Source organism: Haliotis asinina, chromosome 9 (genome assembly GCF_037392515.1).
Source record: "Haliotis asinina isolate JCU_RB_2024 chromosome 9, JCU_Hal_asi_v2, whole genome shotgun sequence".
NCBI lineage: Eukaryota > Metazoa > Mollusca > Gastropoda > Lepetellida > Haliotidae > Haliotis > Haliotis asinina.
Window position 1 is genome coordinate 36,818,570 of NC_090288.1, and position 11,005 is coordinate 36,829,574.

The 11,005-nt window shown below is 35.7% G+C and overlaps 1 long non-coding RNA gene across 1 annotated transcript in view; it reads left to right on the forward strand.

Annotated features, from left to right (window-relative positions):
• The window catches only part of LOC137295707 (uncharacterized), a 30,727-nt gene extending 20,112 nt beyond the window's left edge, over nt 1-10,615 (forward strand). The window contains exons 2-3 of the long non-coding RNA XR_010957595.1: nt 4,898-4,964; nt 10,146-10,615. This is a non-coding gene — a long non-coding RNA (uncharacterized lncRNA). The remainder of the gene's footprint in view (nt 1-4,897; nt 4,965-10,145) is intronic.
• The last annotated feature ends 390 nt before the right edge of the window (nt 10,616-11,005 follow it).

Genomic DNA, 11,005 nt, shown 5'->3' on the forward strand with positions numbered 1-11,005 from the left:
TTTGACAGTAAAGGTCTCTATGGCATGTTTGTTATACATGCCTATCAATCATCAGATTATGAGGTCATCCAATCCAGTGGCTTGATCCTTCAAACCACCTTAACACCTAAACTGCACAAACAATGTTGTTTTGATAACTGTGTTTTAACTGATGTCCATGAGGACTGTTTACTAAACTGTAGAACACTGTGTGAGTCAGACCCATGCATAATGCATTAAAAATACTATGTCTTACTCACCTTGCACTTTGGCATTGTGGGTCATGAAATGCAATCCCAAGGCCAGTTTATAAGCATGACCAACACAGGGCATTTGTTAATCACCACAGATTTATTTGTAACTGTCAGTGGACCTGTTCAAGCAACATGCCCTCATCAACAAAAAAATGTACATGATAGTGAGTCAGTTTAGTTTTACACTGTTCAGGGCAATATTGACATCAAGGGACACCATAAATGGTCTTCACACTTTTGGGGAATACATATCTTCACTGTGACAAGTGAATGCTTCAACCCCCAGGCTGCCTCACTGCCCTGGAGCATGAAACTGAAAGAAAATGAAGTTCTGAAATTGCCAAGAAACAGTTCATATAATCTGAGATGGGAATTAACAGTGCACATCACTGTCTATCTATTTCATATAATAGAATATATCCACATCATTTGCAAAATTACTATTTATCCATTCTTTACCAAATGTATATTGCAGACTGCCACCATGGTGAACTAGATAGGTATGTCTGCTAGTGGAATAGACAGTCCTGGTTTCATCCTCAATGTCAGGCAGGAAGTTGCCATATATTGTTGACTGCCACTATGGTGTAGTGGACAGTGTGTTTGCCAGTGGAACAGACAGTCCTGGTTTGATCCCCAATGTTAATCAACAAATTGCTCTCGATGACACCATGGTCCAGTGGGTATTGTCTGTACAGGGGAACAAATGGTCTTAGTTTGATCCTCAATATTGATCAGGAAGTTGCAATTGCCACTGTAGTTTCAGGAGGTTAGCACTATAAAAGAAGCATTTGTCTTAACCATTTATTGTCCGGCCCTGACTCCAGTTCTACAATTCATAACACAACACTGCATGTTACAGTGAACGCTTGTTTAACAGACTCTACATCATGCAAGAAAAATAAAGATAAGTTGATACATCTGTAGCCTTTACATCGATTCTTTCTGTATTCTGATAACTAGAATCATGTGTAGACATTTGGAGACCAAGAATATTTTCATGGATCCATAAATCAGTCTTTACGCAGACAGTTTGAATGTTTGACTAGACACGGAATTGTTGGAGGAACAAACAGCTGGATCTCCGACTGCAGCTGGTGAACAAATTGTGAATCAGAATTGAACCAATTTTATGTTTTCTTTTTTATTTTCAAACAGCAATTGTGCAGCAAATTGCATGCAATGGATGCAGATTGACAACACACACATGCACACACGCGCACGCACACACACACACACACACACACACACCTCTCTTATTTTCACATATTTTGATCTTTCTATGCACTTGTGTCTATTTATTGATGTGAGATTATAGCTTTAGCCCTTGCATTATTCTATAAACGCTTGTGACATATTATGCCGGTATGGTATGAGTAACATATGTTATATTTATATTTACTCTTTCTCTGTAAAGTACAAATTCCAGTTGTTTTGTTCAATTGAGTCCCATTTGGCATTCAAAATCAACTAACACCTGTCGCCAGTGCACCAAGTCAGCCATCTAACCGACTCAGCCTGCACAACTTCCTCAAAAATGAAAGCTGGACAACTGATGTAGGTTACATTTGACCACTTTCTAAATGGCATTGTGTGTTCATAATGTATGTTCACAAAAGTATGTCCTCCAGATTTCAGATTGTCAGATTGCATCAAAAACAGCAGGAGACTAAGGGTGGCATAATGGACACCATCAAGAATCAATACCAAAATGTTACACTGTAATATAACAAAGGAGTTATCAACCATAAGCATCTAGCCTTCATTGTTACTCACCAATTTCTAAAATGCCAGTCGGGCAGTGCATGATTGTATGTTCAGATGAATATAGCATGCTGTTCTGATGACACAAGATTGGCTGATCTGGTTTTGTACACAGACAGACTGGAGCTAATGTGAAAAAGTTGCTCGTAATCAACAACAGACATTGTTGAATCCTATAAAACTGACAACAGTCGTGATACGAATCTTATTTGTGTTTGGTTTAGCACAAAAGCTCTAATTGTGCAGAGCAATCCCAATGCTGCCAACGAGAAAGCAATTTCAACAGTATTTTACCTTCTCAAACAAATCTCCGCCAGCTACATAATAGTCTTCCAAAAACGTTTTCCAAATCATGCTTCTTATCGTGATATTTTATCTTTTTCTGTTTATTTGCAGCTATTTTTTGTTTATTTTACCATCACAATTCTCTGTAAGTAGACATATACCGTGAGTCATTCATGAATGAGGTGTTTATTTACCCTGGAAAAAAATGAAGGTTATCTTTGGGTGGTCGGATGTCGATTGACGTTGATAGCAGAGGTTATTGGACAAATATTGTTCATTTCCCATCCGTCAGTTGTCAAGTTGTTCTGTAAATATTAGTTTGGATGAAATAACTGCAATTTTGATAATTTAGTGTCCGTTTTTCTGAAAAAAAGATAATAGATGGAAATAGATGCTGTACCGAGTGCTCCTCATCACTGTTGTAATGGACAGATGTTAAGCAAGTCAGTGTTTCAAGCTGCCCAATAATGGATACCTTAAGTTATGTAGACAGTAGTTAACATGAAACTCTTTGGTATGTTCATCTGTAGTGATCACTGAAGAATTTGTTCTGTTTCTTATCATTTGGTTTCAGGATGAATTGGCAGAAGAAAAATGGTATTAAAAGAAAATGCTGTTGATCACTTGATTGTCTGGTCCTGAAATTCATTATTTCTAGAGCACTGTCATACTGCTGCAGTGTTGCTGACAACAAACAGAAAAAATGTAATTATCTCATTTTCTCCCTTTAGTAGAATAATGCTGGTAAACTTTGGAAGTAGAAGCTTGGAGCCACGCTGATGTTGAACTGTTACATCAACTTCAACATCAGTTTAACAATGAATTATTAATGAAGGTGAATGATTGCCACTTGAGGAATTTACAAGCAAATTACATTCTTTTCACTTGGATGAAATTATAGTATGATATAATTGCAAATTACGTACATTTTGTATGACATAAAGACAGTTTTCATTTCCAAAGTGCTATTTGACGACATGATGATGGAAACGGTTTTCACAGACTGAAGTCACAGTTCTGGACACAGTGACGTTAATGAAGCATCGTCTCTCGTTATACTGATGCATTCTGCAGAGTTAATTCTACGCCAGAATTCTTCAGCTTTGCCAAATTTCTGTTCTTATGAACATATCTTGTTTTCACACAAATTGACCAGCTGAATGATGCCTTTGAACATCTGCCTTGTGATGTAATTCTTACGGCTTGATTTTTGTGAGCTGATCATTTGACTTTAAACCCTTGGGTTTGTGCTGAAAAGTTGAGGAGAGAAATTCTTCCTGAACAATAAGTGTTTTTGCAGCAGTTAGCAACAGATATTGTGTTCTAAATGTACCGAATAATTGAATGGGTAAATAACTAATATGCATGCTTTTTTTCTCATTTTCTCAGATTACCGTTGGTTTTGAAACAGAGGGTAAAGAAACTGAAAAAGCACGCTGTTCAGATTCAAAACAGACCTCTTGATTTGAACATATCATATCTAGTTGAAAATTGAGTAACAGACTGCTGTTAAATATTTTCATGCCTATCCTTTGATTTGGAAAAGGTTTCAACATCACTGTACATGCAGTTGTCACACAACTGAGTTTTAGAATGATAATGGGATATATGGTGTACCTGGGATAAATAATCATTGTGGAGCTACATACACAATGTGTATTGATATTCCAGTGTTAGCATCTATACCAAAACATATAATAGCAAAGAACTCGTCATCCATAATGCATCATACAGTTCTTAACACACATTTCTTCATGACCATCTCCAAGTGTGTATTATTGTATGAATCTTTCTCCCTGAGAGACAGACTGTGAAGATCTGGGTTAAAATTGATCTTCACCAACCCATGTTTGCCGCAAGAGGTCACTGACAGGATTGGGTATTCTGGCTCACTGACATGGTTGACTCATGTCATTGTAACAGAGTTGTGTAGTTCAATGTTCTTGCTGTTGATCACTGGATTGTCTGGTCCAGACTTGATTATTTACAGAATGCCTCCATGTAGTTGGAATATTGCTGAATGTGGGATAAAACTGAACTCACTCACTCGCTCCTTTTGAGAATGCACTCATATATCATATCTTCATATTTTTTGTCTCATGCCTAGTGTTATGAAGGTCAGGAAGGAGCAAGCATACACACTGAAATGTGGTGCTACTGACATCCATAAATCTTGCTTTTCTCTCCTGCATTCCTCTTCTACATGCATTTTAAAGATGTAACTAATCTTTTATTTGGTCTTATTTGTAAAACCTCTGGCTCTGAATGACCGTTTTGTTGGTTTTACTGCTGGACATATGTTAGGAACTGATCATAAGAACCAAAGTTTTATTTTGTAAGATTATGATGACATACTAGTCAAGGATCTTAGTAATTGGAGGTCACATGTGACTTTAAACTCAAGTAGGTCACCTAAATCATGTTTTTGTTTCATTTTCCAGTAGTTCATGGTTTACTGATATACAGCCATACACAATGGGAGCTGTTAAAAATCAGGTCAGAGTGCATGTAATATGTAAGTTTATAGAACTTTTGACCAGCTATTTAGAGAAAAATGTTATCTTAAGCCATCAATGCTTATCTGCCATTTTTGTCATTGTGTACATATTTTTCAGAACTATTTAGTGGAGAAAGACTTGGGGATCTGTGATTGGAATCTTGTACCTCTTGGAATCACACACGGTAAGGTGTATGACTGATCACAAGTAGGAAGATTGATATTGATGACAGACATTGGCAATTGATGATCTGCATTATTGATTAATGATGATGAATAAATGGTGAAATATGCGTCTGGACTGTCCCAACACGTCTAATTGTAGCACCAGCCTGCACAACGGAAGATCCATCGATCTCTTTCAGTTGATTGACAGACACACCTTTTGATTATCACTGGACTTTATAACCTCCATGAAACAATGCCATTAATCAGCCCTGTCAACATTTCATTCACTGTCTGTGTGCATCCGAGGAACACTGTCTTTTCTCTGTGTCCCATATCAAGACAGAGAGTGAGTGAGTGAGATAGTTTTTCACTGCTTGTAGCAATATTTCAGCATGGGGATGCTTGAAAAGGGCTTCACACATTGCACTCATGTGGAAATTAAACCCATATGGACATACAAAAGCTATAATCACTATGCTACCTCACTGCCGAAAGGCACAGTAGTGGGTGAGATGCTTAGAACAGTATTCTGGTTCTGTTATGAACGTCTGATTACTGCTTCACTTCTGCTTTTCCACATTATACTTATACATAAGGAGGACTCAAACTCACAATCTTTGGTTTATGGCATGCCAAAGAAATGCATCTCTATAGTGGAATTGCTGCAAATTTGAAGACTGTCTCTTGACCACAGTTGATCATTGTTCATGGCATATGGTATAATCAGGGCATTTTGGAAAATGAGAAATGTGTAATTTGAGAAATTAGGAAAACCTTTACCAAGTCAGTATGTCAATTATTGGTAGTGTTCTTATGAATGGATATTACTCTGTGTTTGTTTAAACTATTTGCTGGTGATTTGTAAAAGAAGTCTTGACATGAAATATGTAAAAAAAACTGATTTTATTATTTATTATTCATGTGAAACTTCTACCTATATTTTATCATTGCCATACAAGCTTGTTCTTATGGTTGCAGTCACATTGAAAATATAGCGTCACATTTTCAATAGAAGTCGTTCAATTTGTTGCTGACACAGTAGAATTCAAGCATATGCTAAGAAATCTTGTTCATACTTGGATTTTCGGATGAAGTTTGAAAAGTATAATTATTTTTCACCCATTTTTGCCATTTTCACTCATTTTAACCATATTTAGATAGCTAATCAATCCAGGAGATGTTGTTTGGATGTTAAAAAGAATATGTATTGGTTATAAATTGTTAAGTTTGTGTCACTTGACATTCCCAGTACACATGACAAACACTCTCATTTCAATCACTGCAGAACCAGCACATACTGCTATCAACTGTTTTATTTTTAAGCAATTCTCTTTTTGTATAAATAGCACCTTGAAGAAATCTGTATTGAAAATCTATGTCTTTTTGTCTAGCAATCCTTTTTTGTATACTGTAAATATATTTTTCCAATCAAAGTCTGTTTCAGGGAATAACAACTGCCACTTAAATATTGGGGTGTATATCCTTGGGAATAAGTTTAAAATTTATCATAAAAAGTTCGAGACAGATCTAGCATTGGTTAATATTTAAATCCCAGACTGGTATTAAATGACAGTGGTTAAGAGTATTTTTCTAAGAGTCAGGCTAGCTATTCTCGAAACGTTCGTAGCTTAACACATTGGTTACGATAAAAGTTAAGAATTCTTAGGGCTACAAACGTTTCGAGAATAAGGGCCCAGGTAATATATGTAGTAAATACCTATTATCTGAAAAAGTACCTTAGATACCATATATTTCTTTTAAAATGTATAGTTCTTTTACATTGTTTAGTGAATTTTTCAAATTGTGATTAAATCAGAATGGTCGTGATAGAATCTCATTGATGTTATCTGGATCAGTATGATGGTTTTGTGAAATAGTTGCCATCCTTTTAGCACATACTGCCAAAAAGGGTTTTCAATCTTAATGTAAGTTTCAAAGTTTGTCCCTAAATTAAACTTTTCTTTGAAAGGTATTTTGCATGGATTATCCTTATCACATTTTTTGAAATATGGTCAAAGGGTTGATAAATGTTTTAGTATTATTCATTCTCAAGCCTCCTCCTTCATAGTTGTTTTTGATTATGTTCGTCTTTATTTTATCATTATTTTCATTCAAAACAAATTAAATATAATAATTTTTTCAAAGGAAGTGATAAATTCTGCTTGTGGGTTGGGCAAGGAATTGAAAATATGAACCGATTTGGAGATTGCTAGAGTTTTTATCACTCTTATTTTACCAATAAATGTTAAATTTCTTTTTCTTCAAAGATGCTAAGAGTCTATTAATCTCTTCCAGTCTTTTTCTGTTGTAGATTACCCATAAATCTTTAAGATGTGGTGTAAATTTAATACTTGGTACATCAAATTCACCATCATTCCGATCATTGCATATTTAGCAATAGATTTAGCTTTTCATCCAATCCAGATTGCTTTTGATTTATCAGAATTATTTTTCAAACCTGACATTTTGTAAAAAGTATCAATTGTGTCAATAGCAGAATACAATCTCTTTTCAGCCCCATCAAGAAATAGTTCAGTGATATCATCAACATATTTATCAAGTTTATATTCATTATCTTTGATACTATTTCTTATCATGCAACCAAGAATCTCAGCATCAAAGAGGAAAAGATACGGCCATAGAGGTTTTCCATGTCTACACCCCCTTTCATTTGAAAAAAGGTCAGATGGATTACCAGGTTGGCCATGGATGACTCAAGATGTTCTTTCATAATTTAAAGTATTTATCCATCTTATAATTTCAGGGCCAAATTCAAATTTATGTAAAACTTAATTGTTTTGTTTTCACTAATAGAAACATATTCTTTATAATTCATTTCTTGCCCTAAGCTTAATGTTGGTGGTGAGTAGCCTAGTGGTTAAAGTGTTTGCTTGACATGCCTAAGGTCCAGATTTGATACCCCACATGAGTGCATTTGAGTGAATTTCTGTAGTCCTCTGGTATTGTTGTGTCGTGGTATTGTTGTAGCAATCGGCTTAAAACCATATCCAGTCAGTTAGGCATTGTATAAAGATGTTTATCACCAAGGAATAAGGTACCATGTTAACTGATACCTCGTCTTCATGTTCATTAATCTGTATTTGGATGGGTCCTTTTTCTTGTTCACTTGCTAATTATTACTTGTCTGCCATTCCATTTTGTATTAAAGCCTTTGCACAAAGATTCCGAGTGACAATGAGTAGCCACAAGGCTGTAAGACAAGGGGATGATGTCCACCTTTGAAATTCCACCAGTCATTTTCCCTTTGTAGTGAACAACGTTCCAGCAGCTTCAGTCTTTGGTGTCTACATTTCACAACTTCAATCGAGCATGCTCTTTGTACAAAGATTTCAAAGAGTATCCCACGACACTTATCCAAAAGTTGTTTTATCAGGATTGCTGCATTGAAGGTCTCAGCAAGGATTTGACTATTTTTAGTGATGGAAATGAAGAAATTTTCAAATTTGACCAATCCATAACAGAAGATATGTCAAGTGCAATTCTCTGTTTCACTTGTTAGTTTGCAATTTTTTTAGCTGAATAGTTGACATGGCTTTGTATGTGGTTGTGATAGGGGAAACTGGTAGGAGCTCACATTTTGATGAACAGATGTAATCAGTTCAAATTTGGGTAGAAAGTCAAGGAAACTCACTCCCTTTTCTTCCTAAAGGGGTGCTGAGGTTGGTGTCAATTTGTGACGACAAAATGACCTCAGGACTAAAGGGATCAGGACTAAGGTTAGAGATTTTAGTTATTGTTGTCATTCTGTTCCACACAATTCAGGTTAACACTTAGCTCTGATCAAAGCCTAAGTTTGAACCATATCATTATTAAGTGGATCAAATTGAAAGTATCTTCTTTATCTTTATCTAAAGAGTTTTTTGTAACTGTTTTGGTTGATTTAAACATTTTATTCACAAATATGAAAGGGACTGGGGACAAGTTATCCAACTATAAATACCCAATATATTCACATATTTGCATTTTCAATTATATACATCTCAGGAAAAAAATAGAGAAGAGACACAAAATGTTTTGATTGATGAGCAAAAGTTTGCACACATTTGACAATATATTCCTTCTGTCAAATGGTCATATCAGGACTTCCAAATAACATCAATGACAATGTGATTGGAGAATCTTTGAACATAAAAGATTCTGCTTCCTGTTACTGTGCCATTTAAATGCTTGTGAAAATGTACCATATATTACTGTGTGTAACCCCTAACTTGAAACTAAAATCAGTGTCAAAATGGTATGTTTCTTGCATTAGCTGACACACCACAAAACCACCCCACCCCACCCCACTGACCTGGGATGGGTTGTGGTCAACTCACAGCACAAGACATCAGTTGTTGTTTACAGTATACATTCTAATAGGACATGATATGGTGTGAGTTGACCACAATCACACATAGCTTTTACATCCAAGACTGTAACTGTGTTAATTGTGGTAATTGTGTAATTGTGATGTGAGTTTTCACAAGCATTGCCTCAATAACAGGAAGCAGAATCTTTCATGCTGAAATGATTCAGATCAATATTTAACTGACTAGTCATATATCTCAACTTTGGAATTAGCACATTTAATATTAATACACACAAAGTAATATGATGAATCTACAGGCTGCTTGCACTTTAAGTACGACTTGAAACTTTGTAATGAAGGTCAAGGTCATTCCACATTCTTACATTTGATGAAAAAAAGGAATCATATAAAGATAAGATAATATTGTTAGCCTTCCTAAGGTTATAATTAGATCTTAATCCCACTCTATCTTTTAAGTGCACAGTATATATATATATATGACTGAAACTGAGGTATATCTAGGTAGTAAGTATTTTAATTTCCACAGTGTGTGTGTGTGTGTGTGTGTGCGTGCGTGTGTGCGTGCGTGCGTGCGTGCGTGCGTGTGTGTGTGTGTGTGTGTGTTAACAGTCAGATTGTGAAATCAGTCATTTCAAGAAATTACTACAAATTTCAGTCAACAATCAATATATTTCAGTGATTTCATGTCCTCTAAAGATGGAATGAAATTTCACAAAATGTCTGAAGTATAGTGTTTGTTGTAACAAAATGGCTGAGTGATCCTCTTAGTAATTTCATGAAATGATTGAAATTTGTAGTCATTTTTACACAATCTGACTGTAACATATATGTGCCTCTTGTACAGACATATCAAACACTGTTGTTGCAGACCATCCCTGAAGTGGCCATTCAACTATAACCACTCCACACAGCAATCGTTGGATTCGAACCAGATACACTGACAGCTCTAACAGTTCCTGATGTCAGTGAAGAGATCATGTCTATTATGACCTGACAAGTCCAGGTTTCTCTTGCACCGCACTGATGGGAGACACCGACTGATCTTTCCCCAAATTAACATGTCTGGAATGAAATGGAGGATTCTAAGACTTTGACCAGTATGGATTTCCATTCCTGCACCCTGGACATGTGACCTAGTGTGAGAAAAAGTGGCTAAGAAAGTCCAACTGGGCCAGTAAGTCTCCAAAGTCACTAGCGTGACTGGCTAGTGAAATTTCATGGTGTTGTTTAGTTAAAATACACATTACTGCATACCACTTGTCGCATTTCCAGCTTGTGAAGATATCACAATTATAAAGTTTAGTACTGCAATGTTAATCCCATGGAGAGTCTTCTGGGACCACGCACAGTTAGACTCTGTTGTCTTTGTGGTATTGACATTTCATGATAAATAGGCTCTTTTTATTAAAAAGAAAAGTATATAGAATTTTTATGTGTTCCACATTTGTTTTTCTCATGAATGGCCTTTATGTAACTTGACAGAGATGGAGCGTTTGGAGGATTAAAAGTATTTAGCCAATCAGCTAACCAAGTCTTTATATCTCATGTTACGTTTTTGTTTTTGAATTGAAAAAATGAAATCTGCTCTTAGCTACTTCATTCGGCATGTCGGAACATACTGTGAATAATGAAGATCAAGGGTTGTTCGTTAGAGAAGGTTTCATCAGAACTCTACTTGGCCAGATGTAAATTATTTGACACAACATTTGTTCTTTTACTTGATGAAAA